Here is a 9,177-nt window from a genome sequence, read left to right on the forward strand (position 1 = left end):
AGATTATGATTAAAATGTCTGAGACTTTTATATAAAAGAGAATTAGCTCTTCACGTAAGACTGATACTGACATGAAATTATTGATCCGATCTTGAATTTTTGTGAATATTACGAAATATGAGCTTTGGCGAGGCTGTAAAACTTGAATAAAATTGTCTTTAATAGTTCACGTATGAATTTTTGAAATATTAGTTCTAGAGAGAAGCTACTTGAATGAAAATATTATTTTACCGTTTTAGATGTGTGTTTCAAAATTTTAGTTCTAATATGAGACTAAAACTTGAATGAATATTTATTTTTACCGTTTTAGTTGTGTATTTCAAAATTTTAGTCCTAATATGAGACTAAAACTTGAATTAACTATTTTTTTTACATTTGTATCTTCCTCTGCACGATTCATAATGTTAGGACTCCGTAAGGGGTTAGTGCCGTCCCCTTACGTTCCTTTTACTGTACCTCCGTTCATATTCGCTTTCTTCCATCGTACTTTCCACCCTCTCTCAAGGATTGATTCGCAGTGCAACTGCGAGGTTTTCCTCCTGTTACACCTTTCAAACCTTTTACTATCAATTTCCGTTTCAGCCCTGAATGACCTCATAGATCCCAGTGCTTGACCTGTGGCCTAAATTCTATATTCAATTCAGTTATGTTGGGGTGTCCTATTTAAATCACCCTCTCTAAAAGATGGCGATCTATACTTTGTTTTTTTCCATCTGTCCATCCGCCTATGGTGTTTTTGCATGGTAACACTGCGTCCCGGGCTTTAAATAGTTACGCTATGTGTAAGTTTTAGGCAAATAAAAGGATATCTGGGTGTACATTTGCAATTGAAAAGTGTTTTCATAATATATTGTATGCGAATTACACCGTTAATATTCGAAATAGGATCATTATAATGGCATTGAACGGTAGATGAATGTAACTAACTAAAGCCCGGGACGCAGTGTTACCATACAAAAACACCACAGGCGGGTGGACAGATGAAAAAAAAAACACAGTATAGTTAGGAATACGTGTAAATGGTTTAAACTTTCTGGTAACTTTTAATATTCGAAATAGGATATTATAATCATTGAATGTAAGCTGAATGTAACTAATTAAAGCCCGGGACGCAGTGTTACCATACAAAAACACCACAGGCGGGTGGACAGATGAAAAAAAAAACACAGTATAGTTAGGAATACGTGTAAATGGTTTAAACTTTCTGGTAACTTTTAATATATAAGTGATTATATTCAGAAAGCTCCTGTCAGATGATCTGCTAAACTACCAACTCTGTCATCGTAGAAAACGAAAAACATTGAATTCGCTATTCTAGCTAGTGGGGGGCTAATGCCGTCAGTGGACCTCACGCTTTGCACTGTAGGCATCACTTAAGGTTCTTTGCGCCTTCCCTCCGGGCCCTAGCTGCAACCCTCTTCATTCCTTTTACTGTACTTCCGTTCATATTCCCTTCCTTCCATCTTACTTTCCTCAACCTTCTCCTAACTGTTAGTTCAGTGTAACTGAGAGGTTTTCCTCCTGTTACGCTTATAAAACTTCTCTACTCTCATTTTCTCTTTCGGCGCTGAATGACCTCATATGTCCCAGCGCTTCTTAGCCTTTGGCCAAAATTGTACATTCCAATTTCTAGATATATATATATATATATATATATATATATATATATATATATATATATATAGAGGTAACAATTTTTTTAAAGTCAAAATACAATGTAGCATGTATCCAAAAAGATTAGAATTCCGAGTGCAGATAATGTAGGAAGAGTTACATCAGCCTAGTGCGCGTGGGTTGCCAGTCTTGTACCAGATCTTGTCAGTTATATGGATCCACTTCAAGTGCTGTACTTACACAAGTAAAAGCTAACCGCCGCCCCCCCCCCCCCTCCCCCTCCACCAACCCTTCTCCCCATCGTATCTCTTGCTCTCTCTCTCTCTCTCTCTCTCTCTCTCTCTGCATGCATCACTCGCATATATGTATATATGTGTTTTGTTTTGTGTATAAACATACATGCATACACATATTCATACATATATATACATAAGTGATTATATCATTCTAATATACAAACATTCGTATATAATTCTATGTATACGTATAAATTCTATGCATGTTCCCTTTGACTTGGTAAATTATTTTTAGGGTAAGGATACACGACAGCTTAAACGCATGTATAAGTATCTGTGTGGTCTGTCTGTGTGTGTGTGTGTGTGTGTGTGTGAGAGAGAGAGAGAGAGAGAGAGAGAACCCAATCCAATATCCATCTGGAAACCACTATTCATTGACCAACGTGAAACTCTCATTTGAAAGACGACCCAAATATAACTTGAATAAACAACAGACATAACTGAAATAGAAAAATCCCGTGACGTCATCGAGAAAACAAGAGAAGAAATGTCACACCTGACCATACAGGTAATAAGATGAATTAACCTCTGACACGCGACAATAAAAAAAAAAAAAACCATGAAGAAACGAATGTTACATTTCGAGGAATTTCTATGAGTTTTTTCTTACAAACTGCCATTCTTCGTGGCGCAGATTTCTTATGCGATTATTATAAATGAAAGTAAATAAATAAATGAATAGATAAATATATGCAAGCATATCTTCCCATGACATTGCTGAATGAGATATTGTCCCTCGTATGGAAATATATTCGTTTGTATAGTGTTTTTACGTCGCGTGGAACCAGTGGTTATTCAGCAACGGGACCAACGGCTTTACGTGACTTCCGAACCACGTCGAGAGTGAACTTCTATCACCAGAGATACACATCTCTGACGCCTCAGTGGAATGCCCGAGAATCGAACTCGCGGCCGCCGAGGGGGTAGTCTAAGACCAGACTGACCACGCCACTGAGGCGCTCAGGAAATATATTCGTGAATATGAGAAAATTGAAAAGACCTTTATTATATACATAGAAATGAGGGAATAATGACTTTAAATATAGGATATATATCAATTATGTTACATAGAAATGAAGGAATTAATGTCTGCTTGGACGTAGGAACGTACGTATAGGGCTATCCACGTATTTAGGAACAGGGTTAGAATAGGCACGGAAACATAAAACGTGCGATATGTCGGAATGCCAGCAAACGTTAATCTCCTTGACACATTGTGTTAAGCAATTACTTCTAAATGGAATGTTTTCTTAGAATTAGCTTTTTTCCAAATTTTTTTTTCTTTTATAGGCGATTTTTCTAATAAATTTTAAACAAAAACCAGCCAACAAAACAGTAAAGAACTCTAAAAAATATTGTGAAAAAAATTGTAAATAAATAAATAAATAAATAAATAAATAGAAATAATTAAATATATATTAGATAAATAAATAAAAAAAATAAATGAATATAGACAACATATCTATATGCGAATGAGGGAAATACGTCCATGGAGATGATAAAGATATAGGAACTTGATAAGAGATATGCGATATAGGGACATGGGTTACGAGAGAGCGTGCTGAGGACATCAGTGATCAATTCTACATCAAGGTTTCTGAATCTCTCGACTGGTGTATATTATGTAGCGTGAGATCTGTAGAATTCACTTATTGCAGTGTTCTTAGGCTATAGCTATAGGCACTGTCTTGTCTGTCCCGACTTATTGCAGTGTTCTTAGGCTATAGCTATAGGCACTGTCTTGTCTGTCCCGATTGCCCGACTTATTACAGTGTTCTTAGGCTATAGATACATCCACTGTCTTGTCTGTCCCGACTGCCCGACTTATTGCAGTGTTCTTAGGCTATAGATATAGCCACTGTCCTTGTCCTGTCCGACTTGCCCGACTTATTGCAGTGTTCTTAGGCTATAGCTATAGCCACTGTCCTTGTCCTGTCCCGACTGCCCGACTTATTGCAGTGTTCTTAGGCTATAGATATAGCCACTGTCTTGTCTGTCCCGACTGCCCGACTTATTGCAGTGTTCTTAGGCTATAGCTATAGCCACTGTCTTGTCTGTCCCGACTGCCCGACTTATTGCAGTGTTCTTAGGCTATAGCTATAGCCACTGTCTTGTCTGTCCCGACTGCCCGATCTTGACTAAGACTACTGATTACTTGCTTCCGTGTGTGCTCGTCCGGACTGCGTAACGTAACCAAGGCACATAATAACTGAAGTATTTTAAGTTTTGTCCTACACTTATTTTTAACTGCCTAGCCGAGCTACAAGTAGCTTTGCTTTGCTTTCTTCTCGTGTCGTTTTTGAAATAGCCTAACTCATGCTCAGTAAGCCGAAGGCTTTCCTTTGAGTTGTACGTTTTGTTGTCCTAACAAAACAACAATTAACAGAAGATTTGCTCTTACAGAGTTTATTTTTCAACTGACTTATTGATGAGCAGTTTACTGGATTCTTGCCATTGTGTTGTTTGTTCTGACTGTCAGAGAATTTGTCTCGGTATTATTTCCACTCACTTTTTTACTAGCCCGCACGTGTTCTAAGAAGGCTTAAAAAAGTATAACAAAACCAGCTCTAGTCTGTAAGCTAAAATGAGAGAAAGACTTATCGAAGCTTGCAGAGAACAGCATCAACTATCGACATTTGAAGGCCTATAAGAACGCGCATAGAAAACTCCCAGTTAAACTTACCTCAAGAATGAATTTTGCTATTTAGGTCGACTTCACATCAGTGCGAGTAGAAATGTTCAGCTTACCAGACGCAAAAAATGTCTTGACCTGCTTGCCTTCAGCCCCTTTCATTCCTTTTACTGTGCCTCCGTTCATATTCTCTGTCAGTTGTTTCGTAGAGCAATTGCGAAAGGTTTTTTTTTTTCTTCCTGTTAGATCTTTCAAACTTTTTTTTTTAACTTGATTTTTTTTTCGCGGCGAATTAAACCTCGCTCCCCCCCCCCCCCCCCCCTCTCTCTCTCTCTCTCTCTCTCTCCTCTCTCTCTCTCTCTCCTCTCTCCTTGCATTTTCAGTCATCGATCACCGTAGAAGGTTAAGTAATTATCGATTGCCACAGTGACACATCAATGCAGATACGCCTCATTTTATTTGCACATAAATATCGATTCACACGGTGAAATAAGAACGATTATCACGTTCAAATGGTTATCGGTGACGATGTGACATAAAACAAATGATAGTCAATTAAATATATATATACACTATATATATATATATATATATATATATATATATATATATAGATAGATAGATATAGATAGATAGATGTGTGTTTATATGTATATATGCATATTCATATATATATATATTTATATACATTATACATACATACATATACATACATACACATTAAGCTACAAATGTCCTTTAATATCTAATTCGCTCTACCTCAGAATTAATATATTTTCATATATGTTGACTGAAGGGGAATATTTAGCTGATAATAATTTCGTCAGCTCTCGGGCGCAAACCTAGGAACCAGGAAGTCAGGAAGTACTATATATATAATTCATTTGTGTGTGTGTGTGTGTGTGTGCATAAAGGTTACTCATCTTCTCCCGCAAGTTTTTGTAAAGCAATAGAACATACTTTTGCAATTATCCGGAATGTCTTTTTTTTTTCGTTTGTTGATTTTTGCGCGTCAAGACAACAGGTGTTCTTTGGTGCGTGTGGCTGTTGCGTCATCGGGAACCAAGAAAGTGTCACTTACGACAGGTGAACAAGGTACGACTGAGAACGTATCAGAGAGAAAGAAATAAAGAGGGGGGGGGGGGTTTACGTTGAAGTAAAGTCGATGCATTGACTAGTAGCAAATGTGGGCATAAGAGAGAGAGAGAGTTGGGGTTTACAGTGAAGAAAAGTCGAATCAATGGCAAGAAGCGAATACGTGCATGAGAAGCACAGACAGAAATTCAGACAGGGATTTGCCAAGGCTATCTGAAGTTAGTTCCATATTCTCTCTCTCTCTCTCTCTCTCTCTCTCTCTCTCTCTCTCTCTCTCTCTCTCAAATGACAGTGGAACTGAGTGAATTATTAATTGCCTCAAGTTTCAAAGGCGGAAGAATATTGTGGTAAAGAAAAAAAGATAGAGATATAATTAAATCTGAAATGTAATCGATCGGCTTGGAATATTATTCTTTTTTTTTTTTTAATGGGAAAGAAACTACATCAAAACATACAAGAGAAAAGAAACGACAGAAAAAGAGAGAGAGATAGAGTGATGATATTGTATGTATATATATATATACATATATCATTATATAATAAATTTAATTATAACATATAATATGCTATATATATGTATATATATATATATATATATATTTATTTTATATAATATATATAATATGTATGTTATATATATCATACACACACACACACACACACACACACATATATATATATATATATATATATATATATATATATATATATATATATAGAGAGAGAGAGAGAGAGAGAGAGAGAGAAGAGAAGAGAGAGAGAGAGAGAGAAGAATTATCATTCAATAAGGCCTCTACCAATGACGAACACGAGAAGAAACAGTTCAAAGGAAAGACCGTAGATAAAAAAAAAGGCGATAAAATCTACAGCTGCGTGACAAAATCCCATAGAGTATGTGAAAGCTATTGACATTCCTAAACAAACACTTTTTTTTTTTTTTTTTTTTTTTTTTTTTGGTGGGTCTCTACTAACACGTTGACCTTAACCGTGCGTTATTGGCGCGTACAATATGGAAGTTAAAAACAAAGGGTAATAACGTAATTATCGTAAAGCCGCGTGACTGGCATTAACGACTGTATAGACATTACGCACGTCTGAAACTATATCGTTAAGATGTGTCATTTGCTTAGTAAAGTCCCCGGAGAGGGGGTGCACCTCACGCAGTGCACTGTAGGCATTATTCAAGGTTCTTTGCAGCGTCCCTCTGGCCCCTAGCTGCGATTCCCCTCATTCCTTTTAGTGTACCTCCGTTCACATTCCCTTTCTTCCATCTTTCTTTATATTTTATTCTAAAAATTGTTCCGTAGTGCAGCTGCGAGGTTTTCCTCCTGTTACACCTTTCAACCCTCCTTTTCTCTCAATTCCCTTTCCATCGCTGAATGACCTCATAGGTTCCAGCTTTTCGTCTTTGGCCTAAATTCTATTTCTATTCTGTTTTCTAATTCCCGCGATGGAAAATACCAGGAAATGGGTAAAAGTAGGTAATTACATCAAAGTTGTACATTAAAATGAACGCTTTTGAATAATAAAAACTTAAAAAGTGATTTTATCGTAAAATGAATCACCGAATGTTAAATAACAAAATTATTGACGATAATAAATCTAGAGCAATAATAATAATAATACAAGATGAGTGAAATGTAAGGCACACAAGAGGAATGATAATAAATGCAGTAATTTCGTTATATAATAATAATAATAATAATAATAAAAATCTAAATGTTTATCCTACATACTTCTCCCCACTTATCGGAGCCTTAACACGAAGAATAGCGAGGATATTTTTACCCATAAAATCGTCAGTCATGAAAGGGTCTTGTCTATCGGAACACTTCAGCGCCTGAGTGGGAATACAGCCTTCGATGGATAATTGCTTTTAATTGGGTGGGGAGACTGAACTTTGACCTTCAAAAACTGAATCTATTTCCCTCTTTCCGTGCTTAACAACCCCCCCCCCCCTCTCTCTCTCTCTCTCTCTCTCTCTCTCTCCTCTCTCTCTCTCTCTCTCATACGAACACTACTTATATTATAATTATTATATATATATTTATATATATATAATATATATATATATATATATATAATATATATATATATATACTTAAAAAAATCACAGTAGATGCACGTGACTTCATTAAATAAGCGAAATGAATACCACGGAAAATGATAGGCAGAAATCCAAGCGCTTTCGTCTTTACTAAGACATTGTCAATGTCTTGTAAAGACGAAAGCGCTTGGATTTCTGCCTATCATTTTCCGTGATGCCTATATATATATATATATATATATATATATATATATATATATGCTATATGTATATCCTACATAATATTAAACAATATATATATATATATATATATATATATATATATATATATATATGCATAGTATGTATATTACTCAATATTATACATTATATATATATATATCTATATATATATATATATATATCATATATTATTTATTATTTCATATGATGGCGTGACCGCTGAGCATAACTGGTTTTTAGCGGATCTTACAGGAAGTACTATATACAGTTATTGAGCTTTTACAGGCAAATTCTCTTTTTACATGCAGTAATATCGTGCTACCGCTGTCTAATATAACTTGATATTTGTTATATCCTTAACATTTATTTAATTTTTACATTATACGTCCTTTTACATTTATTGACGTTCTTTTACATTATATACATTCTTTTACAATTGTTTATGTTCGTTTATATTCATTTACATGAATTGAAGTTTATTTACATTATTTTACATTTTTTCACTTTTACGTTAAATACATTCTTTTGCATTATTTGATTTATTTTACAATTATTGACGTGGTTTTCTTTTACATTTATTTATATTAAATTATATTTATCTACATTCTTCTACAATAATTTATATTCTTTTATATTTAAAGTTTACTTACATTCTATTACATTTCATCGCGCTCTTTTACATCTATTTGCGTTCTTTTACATTATTTATATTGTTTACAGTTATTTACAGTTTTATTTTAAATTCATATATACTAATTCACATTTATTAACATTCTTTTACAATTTTTATATACTATTATATTAATTTACATTAAATTTTTATGGCTCTCTTTTGCATTTATTTACGTTCTCTTTTATTATCTACATTGTTTTATACTTTTTACGTTCTTTTACATTTTTTCATTTTTTATTTCTTAAATTATTTTTTTACATATCCAACAACCCTGGAATTAGAGATCTTACTTTCAGATAGTTCCTGCTGACTTTACTGAAACGATTTCAAGAAACATTATTTTAATGTTACAAGTTAATTCTGATGCTATTTATGTTTAATACGAAAGCATAAAAAAGTGTTCCTCTAAATATAATGCAAGGAAAAACATCAGGACTTAGTGTAACATGGAAAAACTCGTACAGTGTTTCATGGAAAAACTGGTACACTTAGAAACGGTGTTACCAGGAAAGCGTGCACACTGTTACCAGGGAAAACGTACACATTTTGAAAACGCGTTACCAGGATAAAAGTGCACAGTTACCAGGAAAAACGTGCA

At 34.6% G+C, this 9,177-nt stretch overlaps 1 protein-coding gene across 5 annotated transcripts in view; it reads right to left on the reverse strand.

Moving 5' to 3' along the window:
• The window catches only part of LOC135214271 (transforming acidic coiled-coil-containing protein 3-like), a 392,152-nt gene that overhangs the window by 196,094 nt on the left and 186,881 nt on the right, over positions 1-9,177 (reverse strand). The gene's annotated exons all lie outside the window — the stretch shown is intronic.

This window comes from Macrobrachium nipponense, chromosome 45, assembly GCF_015104395.2.
Source record: "Macrobrachium nipponense isolate FS-2020 chromosome 45, ASM1510439v2, whole genome shotgun sequence".
Lineage (NCBI taxonomy): Eukaryota > Metazoa > Arthropoda > Malacostraca > Decapoda > Palaemonidae > Macrobrachium > Macrobrachium nipponense.